General features: G+C 36.3%; 1 long non-coding RNA gene across 1 annotated transcript; it reads left to right on the forward strand.

Moving 5' to 3' along the window:
* Positions 1 to 3,649: 3,649 nt before the first annotated feature.
* LOC115440422 lies at positions 3,650 to 12,801 on the forward strand. Its single transcript, XR_003938350.1, has 2 exons — positions 3,650 to 3,694; positions 12,727 to 12,801. It is a non-coding gene; the product is annotated as an uncharacterized LOC115440422 (long non-coding RNA).
* The last annotated feature ends 2,191 nt before the right edge of the window (positions 12,802 to 14,992 follow it).

Raw genomic sequence — 14,992 nt, forward strand, 5'->3', positions numbered from 1 at the left:
AACAGTGACATTGGAATCCTCCATGCCCGCCCTAATATCGCCAGTCACTTTGAGGAGTGCAGTAATAGTGCTATGGCCAGGCCTGAACTCAGACTGGAGTGGGCACAGTAGGTTGTTTCGGTGCACATGCTCAGACAGTTGCTTGGGAGCACAGGCCTCGAGCACTTTCAAGAGAAAAAGAGAATGGATATGGGACGGAAATGCTTAGAAAGTGATGGGTTAGGGATTTTAGGAAGAGGGATAGCAATAGCTCTCCGCCACAAAGACGGAAAGATACCAGTGCTGAGGGAGGCGTTAATGATATGGGACATGATTGGTAGAAGTTGGTCCAGGATAGGTATTATCATGCGACGACTAATGTTGTCACAGCCAGTAGCATTGGATTTAATGGACAGTATGACTTTTCTAATTTCACCCAACGGCACAGAAGAAAAATGAAAAGTATTAATGTTAGGCCTGGATAGACCCGCTAAGAAATCTATGGTACAACGCCTAGTTTGGTGATCAATCATGGTAACAGATGTGAAATGTTTATTAATATCATCCAAACCAATAGTCGCACCGTGGACATCTATGTTTTTAACTTTGCCAATACCCAGAGTTCCGAGGAATCTCCAGATACTGACTGGCGAGTAAGAAGAAATATTACTGAGAATATGTCGGCGTTTAGCATTACGTACCATCTGGTTACACCGATTCCTTGCAGCCTTAAAAAGGCACCAGTTCTCCTCCGAACGATGCCTTCTGTGCTGGCGAAAAGCCCGATCCCTTCGTCTCATCGCCATCCTAACTCTATGTGTAATCCATGGTGCAGGAGGACGTTTTAATTTAATTTTCTTTAAAGGGGCATGGGTATCAAAGAGTGCAGTGACAGCGCGTAAAAATTACGACTTTATCGTCAACAGAGGTGGCTGCCAATAGGTGATCCCAGTTAAAGTTAGCAGCATCTCCTTTCAGCTTATCCGCATCAATGCGACCAAAACTACACAAGTGCAATATCTTAGAGGAGAGCTTGGAAGGTTTTAGGGCGTAAGACATGTAGATGAGATCATGGTGAGTGAAGCCAGGAGCGGGAATTGACCGTGGGAGAAAACAGGGGAAGGAGCAGAGGTGAGGATAATGACAAGCCAAGTGTCGTGACCATCCATATTATGGAGGGTGGCTTGCAGTGGTAGGACATGCAGTTTAGCAGAATCAAGGACAGTAAGGAGTTTACGAGATCCATGATGATCCACTCATGATGATGTGATGAGCATATTCTGATCTTATAGATTCCAGAAATGTTTCCAGACCGGAGAAGTAATCAAGAGAAGGGGGACAGTAAATAACACCTAGTAAGGCTTTCACTCTCTTGACCCAAACCTCAAGAAACAGAAATTTCGCATAAGCAGAATAAGCATAGGAAGATAATACAGTTTTATATTTCAGGTCGCTACGTAAATATATAGCGACTCCGCCCCCTCTCCTGTTAACTCGATCATTTCTAATCGAAATGAAACCAGGGAGGGGGTAAAGGGTTGAAGGAAAGTGAGGTTTGAGCCAGCTCTCAGGAATCAGAACGGCATGAACGTTGGTTTACGAAAATAATCTTTTCATTCAGCCTTTAACTAACCACTAAGCTGTCATTAAAATTTGACATTTAATTACTAACTTAAATGTATATTTCCTATTTTTCTAATATTTCTTCAAATACCGGAAATACCGAAAATACCGGAATACCGGAATTTATTTTATGTCAATACCGAAAATGCCGGTTTTGAAAAATGGTCCGGTATTGCGACCCCTAGTCCCTACCAAAAAGTTTTGACATTTTTATTCTCCCTCCCGGAACCTAGCATCAGTCATCATCACACTCTTAGCCGAAAGGCCTTTGGTTTGTACCTGGACCCTGAGTAGCAAGTTAAGACAGTGACATGTAGTTAATTCTATTGGAAGCCTCTGAAAATAAGAGAATAGTTTTTTTTTCCGGAGGGCACTACTCTACTAGCAATTACTTTCAAAAGTGGCCGGTTAAGCATTCCTTTCAGTACCCACACAGATACTTTGTCATAGTTAATGAAATAACAAGCAAATGTATATTTTTATTATTTAATTTAATATTTAAATTTCACTTTTTCATTTACGAATGTAAATTATTGATTAAGTACTTACCTGAAAATAAATCTTTATGCTCGCGAGGATTTTTACGGTTTCCATTTATTCCAGATATAACAAAGTGATCTCAACCGAAAATTCGGTAACAATAATTATAGCATTAATTATATGCATGGATTAACCTTATATGCTTGCCGAAAATAAAAATTTGATAACGTTTGCATATTAATTTCTTATTTTTACGCGAATGTTAGATATTAATTAATAATAATATTATAAAAACCGCGATAAAACCATAAAATACTTTCATTTTAACCTGATAGTGTTAAAAAAACATAAATGCGTCGACATAATTCTACTAAGACTTTATCATTGATACGGGTTGCTTGAGACTTTGATTGCTTGAGAAGCCTTTCTCTTTACGAAAGGCCTTAAATCACTATAGCTATTCTTAGCCATCTCATTGACATTTACGACTATTTAAATAAAGTTCCAAAGAAGCAAATTATCAGGTTAATCTAGCCTACGTGCTAATCCAGGACATGGTCTCGCCGTGTGCCAAATTTCATTCAAAACCGTTCAGAGCTTTCTGCGTTTACTTCAACAAACATCAAAACAAAGTAAGTAATAACTTATTACCTAAGGAAAAAAAATTAAATACAAATAAAATGCATCTTTCTAGAATAATAATGCTCGCCATAAAATAACAGCATGGTGCGTCTATCTACATCAAATTTTAAACTTTGTTAATTAAAACAATACTGCGCTATAGGGATTTACAGAAAGTGTTTGCTAAAGCATTCAGTTATACATATTTTATATATTATTCTCCGCTGTTTTGTAAACGCGTATCTCTTTTAAGAGCCTATGCCTCACACGTTAAACCTAAAACGGTGTAATTTTACATAAATACAAAATTAATGCACGCTGTAAATGCGCATAAAACATAAGCATCAAAAATGATTGTCATTATCACTTAAAAATACTCTGTATGCATAGATTTTGAAAATTGGAGCGTCGCCACAAAATCTAAAAAAAGTTGCCCGTCAAGTGGACATCATAATGTCATAATAACCGGTTTATGAATTAGCGAGACAGCGTATAAACCGAACCCGTTATTATGGTTTTAAATACGATGTATTAAATACGATATTAGTTATAAATTACCTATAGTTCCATAGGTGAACACGTTTGTTGTGATTTTTAAAATGAATACGTTTCTGGTATTAGTTTTATGTGCGTGTGCGTATCTCGATACAGTTCATTGTGTACATGAAGACTACACAGATACTGACGTCAAAGCGGACGGACATAGTGTAAGAAGTGCACGTCCAGAAGAAACGAGTCCGCAATACGATATTAATGACGCAAAAAATCTTTTTGACCAATTTATTTTGGACTATCATAAGACGTATGCGGATGCAAAGGAATACGAACAGCGATACATCAATTTTGTCAATAACTTGAAAGATATTATACAGATTAATAAAGATGGTGGCTCCGCAACTATCAACTTGTTTGCCGACCTTTCGGAATCCGAATTTCCATAGTTAACTAAACGTTTTTTTTTTATTGAATGTTGAAGCAATATGTGAATTTAGTAAGTATCCATAAAAAATCATAAAAATAATGTTTGCGAAATCATATAATTAATAAAAAAGTTATCAAAATAACACAATAAAATAAAAATAAAATGTCAATTCAGCCCCTTATGTCACACCTTTCAGTGGCGAAGGGTGAAGATTTTCAAAAGGGAACACGAGGAAATATTTTTTTCTACAGTTAACATGTAATACGTTCTTCACAATAAATTAAAATTAGTAAAATACAATACTTAATAATTTTGTTCTAACATAACCATTATGTCTAAACTCTAAATTTAAAAAATAATCACATAGTTTGAAAATAGGTAAAAAAGTTAAGTGCCTAAAAGAGTCCAACAAAAATTAATAACGCATACTATACACAAACACTAATTATACATTCTAAATTATTAAAAAAATTCGTGTGAATGGCAAATGAAGCCACAAATTCTCGGGTTACCCTGAAGTATAAATACACGCAGGCACACATGTATTTTTACGTCACTTCAAAAAGAATAGACTAAGACACTGCGGTGCGTGTGAAAGGGACAACAATATCGCAAGGGAAGCTATGCACGGCCGGGTTCATTTCTATAATTGATAATATGAACTGTTATCGTTGAAGTTTTGATTTAATCTTTAAATATATATATTTAATCTATATATATGAATATATAAATTAATCCCTATTTCCCTTGGTCACACCATCACACGTCAACAGCTGGACCGATTTCACTATTTTTTTTTCGTTGTGTTTGTTATTGTCAGGAGAAGATTCTTATGAAAGAAAAAATTCAAAAAATTGCGCGGAAAATTATAAAATTTAAGAAAACTTAACGACAATATTAATTTTACATAACTGTCAGTGGTTTGAAATAACTGTCAGCGATCGACAGAATGCGCGCGTGCATACATAGCTAAGACAAGACAACGTCCGTCGGCTCAGCTATTTGAAGTATAAGATGACTTGTTTGAGTACTTATACAATTATTATTTTAGTTATATTGTTATGTTCTTGTTTTATTATTTTAATTAATTTACAAAAGGTAGCCTGGTAGGAATCGCTTGTATGGACGCTTTGCCACTGACACCTACAAATAATATTATAGACTCACACAGCCATTGCAAATCCCTCATTAATCCCTTAAAGCTGTGTACAATTCTTACAACTCGTTAGTCTATAATCCACTGTTACAATAAGTCACGGATTATACAATTATTGTTTTGTAAAGTTTATTTCACGTGAGACGAGCGTTCACTAAAGACTCTCATGGAGTTGGCCCCAAAGTAATAACCAATGTAAATATCTAAACAACGCGCCCAAAATGCTAATTAACGCAACTTATTATTTATTTTCTCTGTCAAGCAATACTGATCATAAAAGTAAATAGAAATAGATCGATAAATATTACCTTAACCGTTAAAGTTAGTTACATTCAAATGTCCAGTCAGTATATTGCTTTATAATATGTGAAGCTCTGTCATAGAACAGGGGAGAAATAAGCAAGTCGGTATCCAATGATGGACAGACGATTGTGGTGGAAGGGCAATTTTTACACTTCCAACCAGTGACCACATGAGCAGATACATACATATTTTAAAACAGATACAACTTGCATTTTCTTCGTTCATGTCATTTTTTTTTTTATTTATATAAGTAAATAGTTTTGAACATTTTGATCTTGAAACAAACAACATAGAATCCCATCGACTCCGTGGCGCAACGATAGCGCGTCTGACTCCAGGTTGGGTGTTCAAATCACGTTGGGGTACAAAACGCACTTTTTACTCCTGAATCAATTATTAAGTTCTATAACCAACATAAGTTGGCACCTCCACCAAATGTGATGGGTGAAATTTTTCAAAAGGTAACTTGAGGCAATAATAAAATGCCTTAGTAGCCATATTGCGGCCAATTTAACTAAAATTAAAAACTAAGATAAATGTAAATAAACTTAAAAGGGAAGCCGGTAAGAATCGGGTTGTAAGGACGCTTCCCCACTGACCTTGACCAATGTTATACTAATAAATATCTACTAAATATGGTGCTACGTGATTGAATATATCCTTATACGAATTTTTCACCTACAAAGCTACCGTATAGAGTTTCCTTTATAGATGACCGACATAATGTACACAATTGAATATTCTATGAATATGCCCCAATAAGAATCTTCCATCTACAAAATTTCCTTATTTTTTTATGTACACGGACAAGCACAAGCGCTTAATCGCTCCGCTATGATGAAATATTTGTAACATAAATCGATAACTTGAAATCTAATTAGTAAGATACATGGACCCAAAACATGTAACCTCAGCAGCACATAACACTTCAATACTAATAATACCTTCATAATCTGACTAATATTCCTGAAACGACAATATGTCAATACGTCAAAATCATTTCTTAAAAACTAAATAGTCCATTGAAAATTTACATTTGGGGTTGCGTTTTTTAGAGGACGCAATTTTATTTTTTTGAAGTGTAGGGGGGGTCAGAGTAAAGCTAAAACCAAGTTTGTGGGGTCGCCACCCTTGTCCCACGGCCGCCATCTTGAAAATAAGGGTTGAAATGGTTTTTACGATGTATCTCTTAAACTATTTATCTGACAAAAAAAATTATAAACATTTTTGTTGCTAATTAAATTATCTACAACTTTGGTTCAGTAACTTTTGTCGTAGAACTATAAATAAAAAAGTTATAAGCGAAAATGTTAAGAGATTCAATGTTAAGTAATGTCCATTGCAACGTCATCAGAACGTGTGTTTATAAGGTTCATAATACTTTTTTTTTGTACTCTCATTACGTACAACATAAACCCGCGGTTGTCGGCTTGTACGCGAATTACTTGGATCCTGAATCGCTTTGGCGCAGATGAAGCAATTGTTCACAATAATTTTTTTTGTCAGATAAATAGCTTAAGAGATACATCGTAAAAACCATTTCAACCCCTATTTTCAAGATGGCGGCCATGGGACAAGGGTGGCGACCCCACAAACTTGGTTTTAGCTTTACACTGACCCCCCCTACACTTCAAAAAAATAAAATTGCGTCCTCTAAAAAACGCAAGGTAAGGCCTAAAAAATGTAACATTTCAATGGACTAAAAGCCGATTAAACACGCTTAGAAACAGCACATACAATTTTATCTACGAAATCGTAACTATCTAAGGAATTGGAACGTGTATATGGTCAGGGGATTTAATTTCGTACGATTTTTCATTCTGTGTCTTTAGACGGAGCCATTTAAATAACCCGTTCGATCGTAAAGATTTCCATGTTTGTGAATGACGTCATAACTACAATCAACAATTCTTACTATTTACAGTAACGCTACCAGAATCTTAAAATTTAAACAGTAATCTCTGTTAACTTTACATTTTTTTGGCACTATTTTCCGTACAACAAATAACTCCGGATCTAACAGATAAATCAATATGTAAATCACTGATGAAAAATCTAATTACTGATGTCTTGTAACTCAATTTGATTTCCTGCCAAATTTAAACTAAATATTGCTGATATTTAACCTTAAAGTAGTAAGTCCACAAATAACTATTCTCGTCCGAACCTAAGTGTTTTATATTTAAAACAACAAGCATGGTGGCATTGACCTTTCGATAAATCTATCATCTATATTAATAGCTTCTAACTACGTTTATAAATTAACGTTTATTTCCATTAAAACATTGAGTATTCAATTCGAGATGTCCAAAAGTATTCGAAATGACTGTTAACCAGGCCAGTAATACCCGTTAAAGAATTTTGCAAAGAGAGATTTTCGGCTTGTCAGAAGGGTCGACACAAGGCGGCATAATGAATTAAATTAGGTCCCAGTGATAACCTCTCCGTACAATCTCGGAACTGGTTCTAGGGACACGTCAAAGGATCAAGGTAAACTAGATAAGACAAACGACGTAGTTAAACAGCAGTTCAATGATACAGCTATGATTATTGCAATATTTTCGCGTAATAACATATGTTCACGCCTTTATTCCTGATGGGTTGGTCTAGCGTCTTGTTCAACCCCACCACGCTCTGTTCTCTCTCTGATAATAAAATACGTCATAAACTTTTTATATGTACAGAGGAGCACAAGTACTAAATTTAAATTCTATTACTGGCCAATATGATTTATTTTTCAAATCAATCAATAAATAATGTATTTTTGCCGGCCGGAGATCGAACCCCTCACTGATGTCCTATGAACATTCACCTGTCAGTCAACAGGTGAAAGCGGCCACTAGTCTCAGGAAACAATGAATGGTACTGTTAAATATACATACCTAGTATACAGTGACGAAGCGTCAATATAACCCGATTCCTACCGGCGTCCCTTTTAGGTTTATTTACGTTTTTCTTAGTTTTGTTTTCTGTTAAATTGGCCGCGATGTGTTAACTAAGACAATTTTTTGTTGCCTCGGGCTACCTTTTGAAAAATTTCACCCTTCGCCACTGCTAGTATATTAAGTTGTATACTGATTTGTGTATAAATCAATATTATATTATTTTAATTGTAAAGCCTTTTACCTTGTCTGACTGTCAAGCGAATTTGATTTAAGATACTCTACCGAAATAATACTTCCATAATTTAAAAGTGTATTACCTGTGTCCGCGAAAATTCGTTAGTGTTAGTTCATTTTTTCTCTTTTGTTTTATAATGTACAAACAACCCGAAAATGCTAAGTGTTGCCCAAAATAACATTTTCAACAGTGATATCTTCAAAATATTAATTTACCATCATCATCAGCCCTGTGTTATATACTGTGCCACTGTTGGACACGGGCCTCCTCTACTACTGAGAGGGATTAGGCCTTAGTCCACTACGCTGGCCTAGTGCGGATTGGTGACTTCACACACCCTCGAAATTCCTATAGAAAACTTCTTAGGTATGCAGGTTTCCACAGGATGTTTTTCCTTCACCTTTAAAGCAAGCGATAATTCACAAAGAACGCACACGTCATTTTTTAGAAAAGTCACAGGTGGGTGACCTTGGGATTTGGAACTTTTTTTTTTGGTTTCGCGGAGAAAGTGCCTTATTACTACCGCCCAGCCTTCGTGGGGGGCGACTGAGCGGTTATGCTGGGGTAACCGTGCCTTACGACCCAGCGTTGAGCAGCCCGGATTTGATGGTGACCTTCGGGCGACCGCCGGGTCGAGTCCCTAACCCTATATACAACTTAACCTATGCACGGCCTACCAGCTAAAACTCCGCGGTGGCCCTCTTCGGCGCATTTGGGACGGCTACGGGCTTCCTCTGACGTTGAAGTGTCTAAGTCTACGACCACAGCCGCCCCTGCGCGGTGCCGCCTTGCGGCCCGTCTCCTATGGGGGGGTGGGGGTACTCAGAAGCCCCCGCGCACCGAAGGACGCCCTCGGCGTCTACGGCAGCGTGAGGCCAACTACACACTGCCGTCCATCCCGGGGGTCAACCGCCGCCGACGACCTCCTTCGTGGCCCCTATTAGTCGCCTCTTACGACAGGCCGGGGATACCGTGGTGGAATTCTCCAAACGCCCCCATTCCACAGGGCGGTTGGAATTTGGACCTGTGGACATTCGTCTTGGCAGTCCGTTCCACAACAAACTAGGCTATCGTCGCTTATTAATTTTACCAGTTAAATTAAAATTATTTAATTATTCCATATTTCATTGTAGTATTTAATGGTTATTTTATGACTCTTCTAGGAACAATGTTCTTTAGCTCTTCAAGAGAGGACAAGACCTTGCTAATGTCAAGTGGTCCGTAGCCCGAGAGTTATGTGCATAACGCTTGCTCTGTGATTTATCTCGTTTCAGATTCGACCCATGCATATGTATGTACACAGCCTTACCCTTTCAATATACGCCGACAATTTGCAATATATAACGATTATTCAGTTTAGTGAAAACGGACTTTAATGACTTTTTCTAAACGCGTATCTCTTTTAAGAGCCTATGCCTCACACGTTAAACCTAAAACGGTGTAGTTTTACATAAATACAACATTAATGCACGCTCTAAATGCGCATAAAACATACGCATTAAAAATGATTGTCATTATCACTTAAAAAATACTTTGTATGCGTAGATCTTAAGAATTGGAGCTTCGCCACAAAATCTAAAAAAGTTGCGCGTCAATTGGACATCATAATGTCATAATAACCGGCTTATGAATTAGCGAGACAGCGTATAAACCGAACCCGTTATCAAGGTATTAAATACGAGGTTTTAAATACGATATTAGTTATAAGTTACCTATAGTACCGTAGGTGAACACGTTTGTTGTGATTTTTAGAATGAATACGTTTCTGGTATTAGTTTTATGTGCGTGTGCGTATCTCAATACAGTTCATTGTGTACATGAAGACTACACAGATACTGACGTTAAAGCGGACGGAAGGAGTGTAAGAAGTGCACGTCCCGAAGAAACGAGTCCGCAATACGATATTAATGACGCAAAAAAAACTTTTTGACCAATTTATTTTGGACTATAACAAGACGTATGCGGATACAAAGGAATACGAACAGCGATACATCAATTTTGTCAATAACTTGAAAGATATTATACAGAGTAATAAAGAGGGTCACTCCACAACTATCAACTTGTTTGCCGACCATTCTTTTGATTGAATGTTGAAGCAATAATGTTTGCAAAATCATATAATTAATAGAAAAGTTATCAAAATAACACAATAAAATAAAAATAAAATGTCAATTCAACCTCTTATGTCACACCTGCATATATTATAGAATCATACAACCATTGCAAATCCCTTACAGCTGTGTACAATTCTTATGGCTTGTTAGTCTAGAATCTATTGTTACGATAAATCACGGATTATTCAATTATTGTTTTGTAAGGTTTATTTCGCGTGAGAAAAGTGTTTACTAGAGACTCTCTCATGGAGTTGGCCCCAAAGTAATAACCAATGTAACAGTGGCGAAGCGTCCATACAAGCCGATTCCCACCTGCTTTCCTTTTAGGATTTCGGTGATACTTAACAATATATTTAATAGGCAAATTTAAATTTACAACTTATCAGACAATGGACAATTATAATTATAACTAGCTTTTGCCCGCGGCTCCGCCCGCGTTATAAAGTTTTTCGGGCTAAAGTTTTCCGTTATAAAAGTCACGCTATATATTTTCCCGGGAGCCTGTGTTCTTCCCAGGGTCTCACTGTCTCCATACCAAATTTTATCCTAATACGTTGGGTAGTTTTTGAGTTTAACACGTTCGGGCAGACCGATGCAGCGGGGGACTTTTGTTTTATGATATATTTTTGTAGAACTTTTTAAGAGGAACAATCCCGTCATACATTATCAAAAATATTTTTTCAGTTCGAACCGGTAGTTCCTGAGATTAGCGATTACTGCTCCGCTCCTATTGGGCATAGCGTGATGATATATATAGCCTATAGCATTCCAGGAACAAAGGGCTATCCAACACAAAAAGAATTATTTAGTTCTAACTCCTAGTTTCTGGGATTAGCCATTACTGCTCTGCTCCTATTGGTCATAGCGTGATGATATATAGCCTATAGCACTTCACGAATAAAGGGCTATCCAATACAAAATGAATTTTTTAGTTCGAACCGGTAGTTCCTGAGATTAGCCATTACTGCTCTGCTCCTATTGGGTATAGCGTGATGATATATAGCCTATAGCACTCCACGAACAAAAGGCTATCCAACGCAAAAATATTTTTTCAGTTTGGACCGGTAGTTCCTGAGATTAGCCATTACTGCTCCGCTCCTATTGGGTATAGCGTGATGATATATAGCCTATTACACTCCACGAACAAAGGGCTATCCAACGCAAAAATAATTTTTCAGTTCGGACCGGTAGTTCCTGAGATTAGGCATTACTGCTCCGCTCCTATTGGGTATAGCGTGATGATATATAGCCTATAGCACTCCACGAACATAGGGCTATCCAACGCATAAAGAATTTTTCAGTTTGGACCGGTAGTTCCTGAGATTAGCGCGTTCAAACAAACAAACAAACAAACTCTTCAGCTTTATATAATAGTAAAGTATAGATAACTTAACTTATAAATTAATGATTACTTAATAGTGACATCTATCGGCCATTAGCCCGTTGTTTGTTAATTTAGTCGATATCGATTACTTATTTTAAATAAGGTTAGATGGCGCACCTGGTATTTAGTTCCCCAGAAATTCCGTTACCAAAGTGAAATTTTGATGCCACAGGCGTAAGGTAACCCGCTGTCAAGCGGCTTAATATCAAAATATGTTTTGTTTTTATTATACATGGCAGCACTTTCTATGCCAGTGTTTGTTGGAATCGTGCGGAAGGTATGGGCAAAGGGAACCCGAGCATTTTCAGCTTCACCTTAACGGACTTTGTATAGTAATCACTTTTAACATCCATCAAATGTCATAATTTATTATGGTACCAAGTTGCGGTGTTTGTAAATTGTCATATTCATTTTATTTAAAAGTCAAATATACCGTTGGGTTTTGAATCTGCGAATATTGGTCTCAGTGACCCGTTCTTTTCCCAACTAAGCTATCGCCGCTTTTCACTACAGCATTAATAATCATTATTTATCTTTAAATTACACATTTTAAAATTTATTTAAACCATGTCTAAACTATTATACAAAACCTTCCAATGTTCTATTTCAAACATACATTTTATTTGCGGATGCATCATTTTTATAAGCGCCTCATTTAGATATAGTTTTCAAACCCATTCGTGGATTAAATGCAACATAAGCAAGTCAGTCACATATTTTCAGTTCAAAGAGATTACAATGATGAAATACAATTTAAAATTATTCATTTCTAATCTAATACATCTTAAAGTATATACATAAATATAACAAAATATAGAGAGTATTAAACTATACATGATAATTAATTATAATAAATTGGAGATTTCATTTCAATTATTTACCACAACAGGCCCCAATTATTAATATGATAACATATATTCTTTTTATGAATAGCACATAAAAACGGGTTTTCGAGCATTGAATTGGATGTCTGTTTCATTTTCAGAATTTATGTGAAACTTTTTGTTCTGTTTTTTGTTCGCAGGAACCAAGGCGGACGCAGAATGGATGCTGTTTTGTAAAATTAATTAAAGATTCCATTAAAAATGAAGAGCTTGTCTTATGTTTTTTTATTGTCTCCATCAAGATAATAGGCTAAATTTCACGGAAAAACGTTTAAAATTTTTAACCTTATACAAAACCCAACGTTAAGGAGAAGTTTTTCAATTAATTTTAACTGAATACGTTGTGGTCGAGTCTTAAATGTTTTTTGTAAAGAATGTTTCGGTTTCTAATCAAGGCTAGGAGTACCTAATGCATTTTCATTACTGATATCATGAATCCAGGTTTTTTACACAACCCAGTCAAGAGACCAGCTAGTAGCTTGTCTAATGGTAAGCAACTCAAATGCGCATAAACAATAGCAACACTAACCACGACATGAAATAACAAAACACTATAACGCATTGCATTGTGAGAAATGTCATAAAGTAATGAAACCCTTGAACCCACCTAATTATAAAATAGTGTCATAAAAAAATATAAAGTAAAACCTTTGATTACATTTAAATATTGAAAATAAAAGTATTTAACGGATTTTTTCGCGGTTTTTATATTATTATTTTCTCCCGACGTTTCGAAGACTGCAGCCTTCATGGTCACGGGGGGGGGGACTGAGGTGTTGTTCATCCGTAAAGTCAAAGTTACAATACATAGTTACATTAAATATCCAACATATCACTATATATCATAAAAACCGACCAAGTGCAAGTCGGACTCGCGCACCGTGGCCTGGGTTCCGTATAAACCTGTAGGTAAGTAATAGTTCACTCATCGCGACAATCGAGTCATAGTTATGGTATTTTTATTGCAAAATGAAATCCATAACATTACAATATGAATAGCTGGAGAAGTATAAATTAAAGACAAACGTCTAAAAAAATTAGCTTTTCAGAATTTTTCCTTAATATGTGCTATAAAAAATTTCTTCATGCCAAATTTCAAGTTTCTAGGTCGACTGAAAGTACCCTTTAGGTTTGATTCTCTTGCGAGTAGTTGCGCGATAGAAAATATGCGGTTTAAATTGTTGTAACTTTTGATTGCGTTGACGTAGAAGTTTGATTTTGTTACAGCTTAAAGGTATTATAGACCTGATTGTTTGATATGGATTGCAATCTAATACATCTACGCGTTAATGAGGAAAGGAGTACTAACTTTAAAATTATTAAAAATATTTTGAATATATGACGTAACTAAAAAAACGGCTGTATCTTTTGATTGCGTTGGCTTAGAGGTTTGATTTTCTCACAGCTCCAAAAGACAGTAGATCTGGTTATTTGATATAAATTTCAGCTAACTACCTCCACGTGATCCTGAGAAAAAGGGTCATGACAGACGGACGGACAACAAAGTGATCTTATACTTAAGGGCTCCGTTTTTTGCCTTTTGAGGTACGGAATCCTATAAGTAATAGTTAAATAACACACACACACACACACTTACGCCTAAAAGAGGTAGGCAGAGACGCAATTGGTGCACCCATTTTTCGCAGTGCGTATTATATTATAATTCCGTCCCATGTTATGATAGAGAGCGAGCCTAACGTACAAATTCCAGACCCCGGGCTAATACTAAACCCAATATCAGTTTCCCTGACCCAAGGATCGAACCTGAGACCTCAGAACTGCAGTCGTACCATAATACAACGACGCCATCGAGGCAGACATAATTAATGAAAGGACTAAAAATATCTTAATACTTTTTTATCACTAAAATGTAAAAAATCATGATTTATGGGTGGGCTCTTTTCGGTGCTTTTAGTATTATTTATCATTATAATATCCAGGACTTACAGTGGCTTAAAAAACCTTTCGAATCGGACTCAAAAGTGTTTTACATTCCCTAACCGTTGACGTCTCATTAGGGTTGCCAGATTTTTTTCAGACTATAAGGGATAAATGCCTAAATGGGCAAAAATACGGGATGTCAGTGTTTTACTAAGGACAAATAAGAAGCAAAATTATTTTTGTGACTTTTTTTTAAATTTTAAAATAAAAATTCGAGGATCGAGTCAGTTTTAACATATTTATAATAATTATCAATACAATTATAATCGTAATTAAAAACAGAGGGTATGCTTCAAAAAACGAACGTCGAAACGTCGCGTCGCGTCGGTGCGAAACGAAGAAACGACGAACTTCGTATTTAACTTTACCACCAAATTACTTCGGATCCGTCACCGTTCTGTAGCTTTCCTTAGTGGAAGGATCAATTTCCCATATTTTTTTTTTGGAGAAAGCAGTGGAACTTTA

This window comes from Manduca sexta, chromosome 12, assembly GCF_014839805.1.
Source record: "Manduca sexta isolate Smith_Timp_Sample1 chromosome 12, JHU_Msex_v1.0, whole genome shotgun sequence".
In the NCBI taxonomy this organism is placed as follows: domain Eukaryota; kingdom Metazoa; phylum Arthropoda; class Insecta; order Lepidoptera; family Sphingidae; genus Manduca; species Manduca sexta.